The sequence below is a fragment of the Pomacea canaliculata genome, linkage group LG3 (assembly GCF_003073045.1).
Source record: "Pomacea canaliculata isolate SZHN2017 linkage group LG3, ASM307304v1, whole genome shotgun sequence".
NCBI classification, from domain to species: domain Eukaryota; kingdom Metazoa; phylum Mollusca; class Gastropoda; order Architaenioglossa; family Ampullariidae; genus Pomacea; species Pomacea canaliculata.
Window position 1 is genome coordinate 41409600 of NC_037592.1, and position 13002 is coordinate 41422601.

At 46.1% G+C, this 13002-nt stretch overlaps 1 protein-coding gene across 8 annotated transcripts in view; it reads left to right on the forward strand.

The window, feature by feature from the left end:
- Window positions 1-691: 691 nt before the first annotated feature.
- LOC112559106 overlaps window positions 692-13002 on the forward strand; it is a 92267-nt gene continuing 79956 nt past the window's right edge. For 5 of the 8 annotated variants that reach the window (XM_025230039.1, XM_025230037.1, XM_025230040.1 and 2 more), the window contains exons 1-2: window positions 718-1121; window positions 3021-3106. The gene's annotated coding sequence lies outside the window, so the exon portion shown is untranslated. Of the gene's footprint in view, window positions 1122-3020; window positions 3107-7941; window positions 8171-9305; window positions 10124-13002 lie in introns of those variants that run through there. The other 3 variants (XM_025230050.1, XM_025230034.1, XM_025230035.1) reach the window with 3 other exon arrangements.

The following is a 13002-nucleotide window of genomic DNA, read 5'->3' on the forward strand; positions in this document are numbered from 1 at the left end:
CAACCTTCTTTTTTCGTTCGTTCATTCTTTCTTTCCTTTTTCATGTGGGAAAGGAAGGAAAGTTGGAGCTAGTCTTCTACACTGATCAGTGTCTGAATGCAGAGCTCCTTAACTCCACATTTAGCAGGCACTAAAACTGAACAATAAGAGATTAAAGAATTATCAATGAGAATCAAATCGATAAGCGACCCCTGGCGGACTGGACATCAGGCAGGTTGATTACAGTTAATCTCGCACACGAGTGCCTTCAATAGATATAGAACTCATATTCACATCAAGTGTTGCTATGTGCCGGGTCTACTCATGCGTGAACAACTCAGTTTCCTCCTCCACCACCTCCACCACCTCCACAAGCTCTTCCTTACAGAAAACCGTGAAAATCAAAGCGTATCGCCCTCCTACAACCCCTGCCACAAAGTTTCCGATAGACAACAAACCGACGACCTCTCCCATTCAAAACCATTGGGCTTACCCACGACACTGTAACAGCTTCATCCAATCAGTCACTAATTACTCGAGTTAAATTACTGCAATTAATCGATTGATGGCCATGAGAGGTTCAATTACACTCCTGCGCATGCGCTGCACAGCGTAGTGCAGGAACAATACGGAGTCGCCGCCCGCAGGCTGCGTCGTCGCACGCGGAGTCGATCACCGAGGGTATCTGGGTAGGAGGGAGGGAGGGGGAAGACAGCCGGCGTGGGGTGGGCAGGAGGGGGAGACTGAGAAGGGTGGGTGAGAGGCCAGGCTTACTCAACACGTGTGCTATTATTGGCAGCCATACTAAGGCACCTCCATGGGGCGAATGTGCAGCGGGTTGCATCATCCCACGCCGGGGCCACTCGAATGCCGGCTCTCACGATCCGTCAGCGGGACATGCGAGTTCGAACGTAGTACAACTTGTGGTTGACAGCCTGGTGGGGAGCGCGGGGCTCCAGCGGTTACACGCCGCACGATTCAGTTTTGTGACGAGAGTACAGACGAGAGGCAGGAGAGATGGACTGGTGCCAGACGAGAGGACCGCGAGACTTCAGCGGCTGACCGTGTCGTCTGCTACTGACAGTCTTGTCTTCGCGCGGGACATCGACGACGACGTGGATCTGTGTCCGGACACTCCTCAGGTCAGGGTTTTGTCTTACCGCACCACTCATGCCTCTCAATCCTTACTCATTGACTCAAAATCACTGAAATATACACGTCTGCTCAATTATTGTCCGCCAGTTGTCTCGCACTCCAGAAACACAAGTGTACATAAATCTCTCTCAATGTCACGGCGAGGACACACAGACACACAGACGCACAACACAATGTGAAGGTAAGTACTGATGGAAGCATCTGTGTTATTAACCTGTTGGCTGTGTGTGCCACGTGTTGTCCCCGGGTCACAGGTGGCCTGCAGCGCTGTTGTCACCATCATCAGAGAGATGGTTGCGTGGGGCAGGAGGCAGACAATGACAGTCATCTCAGATGTGCTTCGCCATTGCACACACAAACAGCAGCCAGACAGCGAGCCACACAAACATATACACCAGGTTTGAGCACTTAATGAATTGTGACAGTCACGGTCTACTAGTGACTGGTCCAACAGTAGGAGCATTTACTTTCTAATCTTTGTCACGAACAAGGACGAGCGCTTCAGGTCATTCTTATTCACCTAGCAGCAGGCAGTAACTGGTGTTGCCCGAAACGATTACAACATAAACAATGTTTTCTTGGACTTGATTTCTCCTGTGAACTTTGCCAAAGTGGATTTTATTGTCAACTTTTGATATACTTTTATTTTGAGATAAGCTTCTTTAATTCTGTATTCACATGCAACAAGTAAAAGCCTAAGGTGACTACTGATGCCGGTTCAACAGTTTGCTTGCCTTCATCTTTTTCTTTCTCAGTGAGGTCAAAACACGGCTGGCCCCTCCCCTCACCCGAAAATTGTTTGAAGGGAGGTGACTGATTTAGTGTAGTGCATCCTGATGTCTGGTGCTCGCTCGTTTGTGACTCGCGCTCTCTCAGTTCACATCATCTGATGCCATAGTACATGGACATGTGAAGCCAGGTAGAATCTTCCAGTTACCATAATGCTGATACACAGAACACTGTAGACAGCGCCACCTGCACATAAAGATAACTGCTAGAAAGGTTTGACAGCTTTGGAGAAGGTCAGTGTGCTCGCGGACTGGTTGAAAGGGAAGCGCGGGTCATGCTGCCGACCGTTTCTAGTGAAGGAAGGTAACTGTACCGACCGTCCCTCTTTCTCCCTCATGGTATACCCAAACTAAAGTCGGTGTATATAGCAGTTTTTTAAAATAAAAATTTAGGGTTAGCCTGTTTGGTAAAATAATATTCAATTAAAACTGGTGTAGATGTAGGCTTGCTTTTAAAAACATCTTTACTGACGACACAGTTGTATCAGTTCTACACTAGGAAGATCAATACACGGAAGTTTAAAGTTTCATTAAAGTTGTATTGACATTTTAGGGTTCTTTTTCGAGAAAAACTACTTACATGTGACTTGAGGGTTATTAGAAGAAAGTGATCTCTCCTTGCCTAATTAACTAGCGTGTGACTGCTCTCGTCTCTTGTCCTCTTCGTCAGAGGGTTTGAATCTTGTCATGCGTGTGGTGTGAGCTCTGTGTGCAGGTGAGTGCGCAGTGAAGATTTCACCCTCAATCTCTGTTCTGAAACTTCTGAGTTGTTTTGAGTGATGACATAGCTACCATGCCACTCATCCTTGAGACAGTCACGTGCCCTGCGATGTCACCTTTGAAACTTATTTATCCTCACTTTTGTTTCCACTTGTGCTGTCTGCCAGACCGTTTTATGATGAGCTGCCCCGGAATGCTTTGTGTGCAGGTTTCAGGGTTTTATGTCTTGTGTTTACAGCTGTGGACGTGTGTCTGGGTGCGGACATGTTGTAGTCAGTGTGTGATCTGAATGCTGTCTTTCTGTGTGTCTACAGGGAAACGTGCGATATATTCACTTTGTAATTATATTTATTTGTCTCTTCATTTCTGTCTACACAGGCACCGTCACTTATTGTCGCCAAAGCTGTACCTCACCTGCTGGGCCAACCGGTTCTTGTCGTTGAGGACGACATCGGACAGTCCAGGTAAGTGAGCTTTTCTCTACCTCACCTGGATGTTTCCTGTAGCGCCGTTGAATTACATGATTGTCAGCATGTCTACGTCGGTAAGTCTGACTGCCTCGTTCTGCTCAGGTGACCTCACGCGACCTTACGACTCCGTGCCGTGCACATAATGAGAGTTTGACGGAGTGCTTCAGTTTATGGAAGGGATTTGTTACGACATAAAGATGGCCTCGTTATAAATGTTACCCTCGACTAAAGACGGTGCACCAGTTACCGCTCACGGTGACATCAGAGTCGAGAACTAGCGGTGACACTTGACAATGGTTCGTTGGTCACGGGCTCGCGCCTTGCACACACATGACACCGTGATGTCACACACTCGCACCGAACAGTCAACACGTTACATCGCGAGGGTTTACGCACGCACAGTCCATGTGTTCTGTCTCGCTCACACAAAGTTTTATGACTCGCCATTGCGGACTAAAATAGTAGCACGTGACCCAACATGAGATGAGAGTAGGGCGAGATGGCACTCACGGTGTCTGCCAGTCTTACTCACGTCAGCAACGACACCATCTGCATTTCTTTCTAATGTCAACAGGTTTCCATGTCCTTAAAATAACCTGAATATCTACTTTGTCTTCAGAATGACACTATTGTGGTAGCTATAAGTAATTCTGTATGATTACCGTCGTTCCAGTACGTGCCAGTGATTCACCACTCACTCATTTCACTCCTGCGGCGACTTGCGCTCAGTCTCAGTGCCAGAAGTAAATCCTAAATGATTTATTTTTATTACGGTATATTGTGGTGACAGTCAAATTTTGTGGACCGGAAACAATATTTTTTGCCTTCTTGGCACCCGTCTCGAGTTTTGACTCAGCGACGCCGAGTCCAGAACTGTCGCCATGCCTCCTGCTGAGGAGGTTGTGGGGGTCAGGGGGGCGGGGCGTTCTTGATTGACAGGAGCTCACCTGCTTGTACTTTTCCCAAGGTCAGAGAAAGTGACAAGCGTGACGACAGTGGGGGGTCTCCTACTATAAACAGAAAGCAATAACTCCACCCCATAATCAGGTTATTGCTTCGAGAGATGGCTGAGGACAGGTAACAAACCTCAAAAAGATTGAGACACTAATCACGACATGAACAGAACTCTCCATTGTGATGTTCACACGACCAAAGGAAAGTATCCTTTGACCTTACAGACCAACGCAAGCAGGTGACGTATGAAGGCAAGACGTGGCCACGCGCTGTGGGTGATTAATGTGACGTCACATGGTTCGCGACTCGAAGGGAGATCACGAGTCGTGTGTGTACGCCGGGGAAAATATTGTCTTGACATGAACCGTGAGTGGCACAGCCAGGGACACGGCTACTCGCCATGGGTGGTGTGACGTCACACACCACAGACGCAACCACGTGGTGTTTGTATTGGTGTTACGTCACATGACCCGAGACGAGGCCTTGAGCCGTGTGAAATTTAACTTCGTAAATTTTGGTTTGTGGGCGTTATATAAAATCATTAGACCATTTATATCCAAGTGAAAAATGCTTGCCTTCTCGACATCATGTTTCAGGTTTAGACTAACCCCCCGTCAGAAAAGTAAAAAAAAAAAGATAGAGATAGAGAGTGAGAGCGCAAGAACAGGAAGTTGAACATCGATAGTCATCAGCTACAGAGTTGAACACTTTGAGGTGGTCAACAATTATAGGGACAGTTCTGGCATCTTAGTCCTTTATCTGCCTTCTGTCTTGAAGGAGACGACTTTCAGCTGTGTTCTCTCTCCCTCTTGTCTGCACTCGGTGAAGACTGCCTGTTGACCTTTATCCTTACGCAATACACCTGCTCGTGAAGCAATGGGGACAATGATTATTGCAACCTTATGCTCAGCTTCCCCACCCCATTTTTCGGGCTTGCTCTGGTATGGCGAGGCATCACCAAACATCCAGACCGTGTGCACTTCATGGGAACTGGAGAACTAAGGCGTTCACCTATACTTCATCTATAAAGAGAAATATAACTGATTTTTTAGAGGTTAGAAAGCATAAATTTGTTTGGAAAATATTTTTTGAAAGGAGAGAGCTTTATATAATCTACTTTTCACCTCACACTATTAAGTAACCTCCAAGTCACGTGGCATTCACGTCGACTCTACGTCACATGCCGTGGCACTAGTTTAGCGGTTGTAAAGATTTGCTGTTCAGGTGCTGTTACTGTTTCTGTCAGCTGAAGAAGAAAATGTCTCGAAGTATTTGTTGGTTGTGAAGACAATGCATGCTGCAGAATGAGTTAGAGGTAAGTCAGTGGGTTGGTGTATAGAGCCGCTTGCACCGTGTACACCAGAGAGGGCAAAGTACGGCGCGAACACGTCTTAGGACCGGCCATCTGCCAAAATGAGAAGTGCACTTGTTTGAATTTTTTTTAAATTCAGCCTAGATTAATTGTATTGAAATGTAATTTATCAAGTATAAAATCATTAGAAATCGGCAGAAAATGTGTGCGTTCACATGCACGAAACGGTAGACAGATCAGCAATCGCGCACGTACCAAGACGTTTTGACCTGCACAAACACGTGACCCAGATCACCCACCACAATAAACTAAATTGGGTTTTTAACCTTCCAGCCAGTGACTGGCCCATCGTCAGCTAGGTAGCAGTAAATAGCGGATGGCTGGAACTCTGTAAAGGGAAGCAAGCTCGGCATTTCCGGTGGCTCTGAGTGCTTTCGTTGGCGCGAAGATGGGGAGGCTGGGATAGTCATCGGCTGAGCGGAAAATTCCTCAAATCAGCAGGATGAGAACAGCAGCAGACATAATAGTGCTTCATGGAAGGAAACATCATAATCTTGACAAACGGAGTCCTCTCAGGGGTGGGAGAAACACTTTACTTTATTTTAGGAAGATTTGCTGGAACTACTAACTTGAGGTCAAGGTCTTTGCTTGAACCCACTTTTTATTATCGTACCGTGTGCTATGTGTAGTTAACAGCCAAACCGAGGTGTGTTAGTGCTGGCGTTCATTGGCATATGTCGAGTTCATGCTCTGATTGCTGGCCCAAGAAACGACATCAATCTTGTGCGTGTTTGTTGTCATTTAATTTATTCCATGAAGAGTTCGGAATCATAAATTAATCCCATTTTTCATCTCAGTCATGTCTTTTACACGCCACACAAAAGCTGGGCAGGCAGGCAGGATTTCGAGGTTTCTGACAAAAAAAAAAAAAAAAAAGAGTGCGAGCTTTCCTAGCCCCCCACAGCCAACTGAGCCGATATTAAAAGCACGTAGTGACGAACAGCATGCCTCAGAGGTTTAGCGTTACGTTCACGTAGTTCGGCAATGAAAGCTTTCATCGGATAATATAAGCAGCCGAGGTCTGTAGGTCTTCCGTGTGAAAGCACAAAGATTATTTCACTCAGTCGCAACGGCTGGCATCAACTCTTTCCCTCGGGTGTCGACGTCACCGTTCTCACGCACCCTGTAAACCCAATAATAGCTTCAGTAACAACAAAACAAAACAAACAGAAATTGAAAGACGGTTGACATCGAATCAGGAAAGGACATGGAGAATTTACTTCAATGAGGGAAACAATAATTAATTAGTAATATGTAGGCTGGGTCCATGACACACTGACATACCCTTCTAGCGGTCATTCACATCAGCACAGGGGGACTGGTGGGGGATTCCCGGTTTATTGGCTTTGGCTTCTTTAGACTGCCGCCAAATAAAAGGCTTATTCAAGATTAACGATTAACTATAAAGTATAAAAATTCGTGCAATAAAACATCACTGCATTGATACAATATCCTCATCATAAAAATACTCCATACTTCATTGCATCAGGCTGACAATGGGCTTGCTGACCCGCCGGTGGAGGGAGGACTGTACAATACAAGCTCCATTGAAACAGCGATTACCAGCTCCGCACTTGATACCCTCTGAAAAAGGCATTCATAGAACAGTTATCTTTTGTGGATATTTTATTCTTCCTGTCTGCTGCAGTCACTCAAAACGGTTGAAGCCAAGTTTGTAGTACTCTCGTTGAATGTATCTGTGGAACAGCAGCAGCAGCAACAAGAAAACCTCTCTCCCGCCACCCATAGTCAGACAATAGTACTTGTCAAACATGTTCTTTATTCTGAGGTGAAAATCTTTCTCGGTACCCTTCTCTAGTGTATGTCCAGAGACTTATCGCGAATAATTATTGGGTGGGGAATTGGGTTGGGCTGTGGAAGGGGCCTGCGAGGCTCACAGCGCCGTCTATGATGATGCAACAGTCAGCTTCACTGGGCGATTGTCGAGGGCCAAAACACTTGACATCACTCGTTCGCAACAGGATGCGAAGTATTCATAAACATTTACAAAACAAAGCATACGTCAGGTCAGTTCTCTGACCCTGGCACGTGTCTGCGCCGGCTATTTTAAGCTTCAAACGACGCATCCCCAAATATCCCAGTGGGCAACTCGGCAGGAACTGTACGTTGACTGACGTAGAACTCACGTATTTTTGGCAGGAAGGGGTTCAAGGGAGTAGGTGTGTATGTGTTCGCGTGTGTGCGTGCACCTGTAAATACGTATGTAAATACCAAATACGTATGTACCTGTTCGACCCTGCACTCTGTGAGTATTGGAGTGTGCAGGTCAAGGTTCTTTGCATGCAGCAATGTAACCCCACCTGGTTAATGTTTACTGAATGATTTACGATGTAGGATGTATAATATACGGAAGAAGAAAATAGTCAATGAATATTAATTTCAGTCCTCACACCTAGTCTTCACTGACGAGGTACAAGCATACACAGCGTTTCTGTGGCCATGGGTCACGTCGCCCAGACGTCCATCGGTCACGTGAGGTCAGCGAGACGCATGGCTGACGCTGATAGTGTCTTCCGTCAGATGACTCGGGGCACAGCGGTGAGCGCGTGCCGGTCACTGATAGCGAGGGACGACAGATTACAGCCTCTACACTATCTCCCTTGACAAGTCTCTAGTGCGCATGTTTGCAGGAACTGCGTCAGTGTGGAAGAACAGGAAAGTGCTGTGGAACTTGAGATAAACGCAAGATTAAAGAAAGAGGAAACAAAAAGGTAAGCAATTTGATCCGAGTTGGGTGGAGGTAGCAGGAGGCATAGGCACAGACAAACCTAGTGTGTGTGAGAGAAAAAAAAAAGAGAAAAAGGAATGTATAAAATCACTTGTCTGACGAATAAAAACCTTAATCACTCGCCATCACTGAGACACAGATAATGCCGAGCTCTTTGGTATGTTCAGGGGCGGCTATAAGCTCGTGGGGGTCCTGAGGAGAGGAAGAATCGGTGGTCTCTTCTCCACTCTGTTGTTTATATATATATTGGCGTGGTGGCCCCTGGAATTTGGCGGCCCTTAGCTGGTGCACAGTTTGCACATACCTAAGGCCGCCCCTTGTGTGTTGAACTATCTTGCTTCGTATTGTCACCACGAAAGGCTTGATTTTGGTAATATTGAGCTTAGTCACCCGAGTCACACAGTAGATGACTATCCAAAACGAGCCTGACAGTAAAAATGCCGTTAAAGCAAGATTAAGCAGAGTATGTGTAGGACTGATCCAACAAATCAGAAATAACATGCACATAAAACATTAAATGTAAGATTTCATTTCTGAATCGTCCACCACTCTTACCCTGGCGCTGCTCGCCTCCTAAAAGGTGTGAATCCCAAACACAGAAAGCTTGTCTATCTGCAGTGTAGCTGATATCAACCTTAAAAACTCCTTTGACAGATGACTTGAACCGTCGACACGCCAACATCCAGAGTGCCTCTATCTGTTCCCTTGCATTAAAAATGTTTGTAGCATTTTTCTTACTTCTGATGTTTATGGGCCCATTTGTATGTGGAAAGATACTGTCGTATGCATGCCAGATTAACTTATCGCTCAGCTCCAAACGGCGATGAACGAGGAGGGGGAGCTACACCTTCCCAATCTGTTGAGTTGTCATGGTAACGCTACAAAACCGAACAAATAAAACAGTCAGGGCGACATAATCTGCCCACAATCGGAACAAACTCCGCGAGACAAGTGATGGCTGAAAAGATGCGATCACAAGGTGCAAATACAGTGACAGGATGGAGTTAGCGCCCATGTCGTCAAAGGTCAAGTGGCATTTGACCTCAGATTTGCGTAGCGAAACTTGTGGTTGATGACCCAGCCTCTTCCGCCGAGTGGCCTGTACTTGTGTCGAGCCGGGGCCCAAGAGGAAGTGAGCAATACTTTTTTTTGAGTTGTTGTTCTGTGTAATGGCGTGGCCAGGGTGACTGCCCGTGCGTGAAATGAGATATTCTGTTTACGGAAGTCCTTCCTTTACAGTCAGGTTCTTTTAGCAACTTTTTTCTTTGCCTTATTTTAGTGGTGACCAGTTTGGTATCTGGTACGTGTTTGTACGCAGTTCGAGAAAATTCTGAAGGGAAAATGAGGCATGAAATGTGAGAGAAATAAAAGAATAAACAGTACAAGTCAGAATGAAGATTCGAAACGAAGGCGGAGTGCTAGGAAAATGTCAGCATCGGGCTGAATCAGCATTAGATCGCCAACCTCAGCTTGGAAATAATCGTGAGCGATTGTCCAACGAACTTCTACACGTCCGTGATTGTCCATTGCCAGCAGATGTTCTTTTGTCCTAAAGGGAGCTTTAAAAAATATATAGCTGTACATGACAATGACCTGTGCACTTCGCAGCTGTCGGCAAGGTGGCAAAGTTCAGCTTGCACTGCAAGGAAAAAAAAATGTCAGGCCTTGACTAAACTATTGATGATTTGTTCTCGCGTGGTAACAGAATTTTATAAAACTTCTTGTATTTTAAAAACTTTGAATAGTTTGCGGTGATGTTGGACGTGTTGACAGTGTTACACTATTGATACAGTAAGGAAAAGTCGCCATCTTCCTTTTGTGCGGGACAGGCTTGCAACTGACACTGTCGTCTCTGCGTTCAGTGGAATTTAGCCAGAAAAGTGTTTTGAGCTGGAGTTGACTACTGGGAGAGAACGGAGTAAACTTGATGCTGAAGGTGAGTACTTACAGTCATTGTGTTTGACACAAAGGCCCAGCCCCTTTTAAAATAAATCTCCTAATGTTTCCGAGTTGTCGCTTCCAGTCCGATCAGTTCGACATTTCACCAGTTGACAGCCACACACGACTTTTCCAATGCTCTGTCTCTGGCAAAATATAGAAGGTCGCTGCTTAGAGGTCTGCACACGCTTTTCATTGAAAGTTTTCTCTGCTTTCCTAGCAGATGACTGAGAAGAAACGGGTACCTGATGGAATGTAAAGACCTTAAGTAACAGCCAATGGTATAGCTTGGAGATAAGAACACTCCTCTTCGCATCGTGAAAATAACAGTCAGATAATATCGTTTACATATCTAAAAGAACATTGAGCTAACATCCGGGTGGTAGGGTTGGTAAGCCTGATAGGACAGGGAAAAAGACAGCCTCACCTATGTCCACATCTCACAGCATGTGGCAATGGCAGGCAGAAGAGATATACCTGTGCCAGAGCTAGACTAATGAGTCATTCAAGAGGGATGAACTATGCAGACGCTGGATGAGGATATATGACTGCCAGCTTTCTGCACTAGTGGATTTATAGGGTCGGTAGCTGGGTCTCACGGGAGAACATGCTGGAACGTGCTGTCAAGCCACTTCCACGATAGGCTCATATTCCAACAAATCTCAAACTACGCCCAGAATGTACGAGAACATACATACACACACCCGCGCGCGCACACACACAAACACACCCTCCCTCTCATATGTTGAAGTAATTTCATAGCTACGTGAAAAACAAATGGCGAGCCAGCCTCATTAAACAGCAGCTTTCATGTGTAGCACCCATCTGTGGATCGTGAATGCGATATATTTAGCTGACTTCCTGCACCTTTCACAAGGTAGCCAGGATGCTGTAGCATGATGCAATGTAGCCAGGTGACTGTAGCATTACACAAGCTCAGGACAGCAGGATGCTTTCGCAACACAAGCAGATGGTAGTTACAGGCGTTACCTGCAAAAACCAACTGCTTCGAGTCTGTATTAAAGGGTGCGAAATGACATAGAACCTTTAACTTTTCTATTCGAATGAAGTACACAGCTGGAAATGATTACAGACGCCAGCACGTGCAACATTGCGACACATGCATGTTCCATGCACGTGTGTGTGCGCGCGCGGGGTGCGCTCGTGTGATGCAGTGCGTCCGACACATAGCTGAGAGACTCCGTCCTCAAGGCTTTTCCGGCGAGGAGCCCGAATGTGTGGAATGTGGGCAGGGAGATGTTGCTGGCGGAACATCTGGCCTCAGCCCTGTAATCAGCGGCTTTGGGGGCGAGACGGTTGGCATGCAATCGTACATGCGCAGACTACAAGCCGTTACAAACTCTTCTGTCATCCTTAGCCTTCTCTGCCGTGTTTACTGTACAGGTTTACAAAGTATACTCTGGCTGACTATGATCGGTGGAAGTGACTATGACATTAAAAATAACCTAATGTTTTGTTCAAACGATCAAAGTTTTGGCTGCACAGCACTGCTCTCGGTGACATGGCTAACATGTAGAGCAAGAGAAGACAAAAAACTCCTAACATCATCGGTGACCTCTGCTTTTATTTTTTGAAATACTTCCACCCATTCCAAAACCCCGTTGATGAGATTCTGCCGTTACACGTCCTTCTTCAGGCTGAGGTGCTCTTTTAGAAAAGCGAGCATTTAGCCTTTCCCACAGAACAGGATTTGTTGTTTTGGCTGCTTTCAAGTATCCAAAACAACTGTCAACATTTTTTCTTGCATCAGAGCAGAGTGATGAGGCACAGACCATAAAATGGCCAGCACAAAATTTCCTTTCATTTACATATATTTTTTCTTTCTAAATCTCTTCGGTTAGTTGTCTTTCTCTTTTCCCTTACCTTTCTCAGAATCCGCAAGGTTAGCAGTTGGTAAGGCAGGGTAGTCGTCTAGCCACTTGCTATGTGACAGACTAGCTATGTTCAGAGGCCGTGTGGACACTTACTACCTTACAGAATGCCATTTTGAGAGGCTGTTAGAAACTTTTTTTGTATCTCTCGAAACAAAATTACTCCCGACAAATGTCTTCCCCTATTTGGTGCCGCCCTCTTAGTCGCTTGTGTTCGCGGTGAAAGAGAAGACAAGTAGCATTCATCTTGGTTTTTAAGCCATCATCTGGGTTACAATGGGTGGCAGTGTCCTTCACCACCACCGCCAGTCGAGCCGGACGTGTCGTGTGTTGAGGGCAGAGTCTTTACCTGGCGACCAGCGACTACAGCAGCTGCCCGTCACGAATGAAACTGTTTTGTGGCGCCAGGAGGCTGGTGATTAGCGCGTGGATTAAATTGCGTCATTACAAAACACGAACGAGGCGCGCCGTCAACTAAAACGAGGCTGCGGAGGGCGGGGAATGACTGGAGGGACAGGTGTGTGACCTGCTGACCGTCAGAGTACGGATGTTACGTGCACTGGCAAGTCTGCACGTCAGAATAGCCAAAACTTCGTGAGTGCACATTTTTTTTTTTTTTGACAGACGTGTCCATGCGTGTGTGTGTGTTGAATATTTTCTCCACTTATGTACTTTGCGTGAACTGTTCGTAAACATAAACTGACATCCACACAATCAAAAGACACATAACACATGCATGCGCACAGATATCCGCATGTATGGGGCGCGTCACTAACAGCTGTGAACACCCACTTCCCCAATCGTTGCTAACGGGAAGCAGCTGATGCCTTGACATTACAGAGAAACGTTATCCGCATGTTACACACGTGTTTCCTCTCTCGCTTGAAGGAAAGTTTTTTGGGGCAGCAAGATTATTTTTCCCAAGCCCACTGACTTGCAGTCAGCTCAATCACACGAAAAATGTGCTACGTCACCAACAACCGAA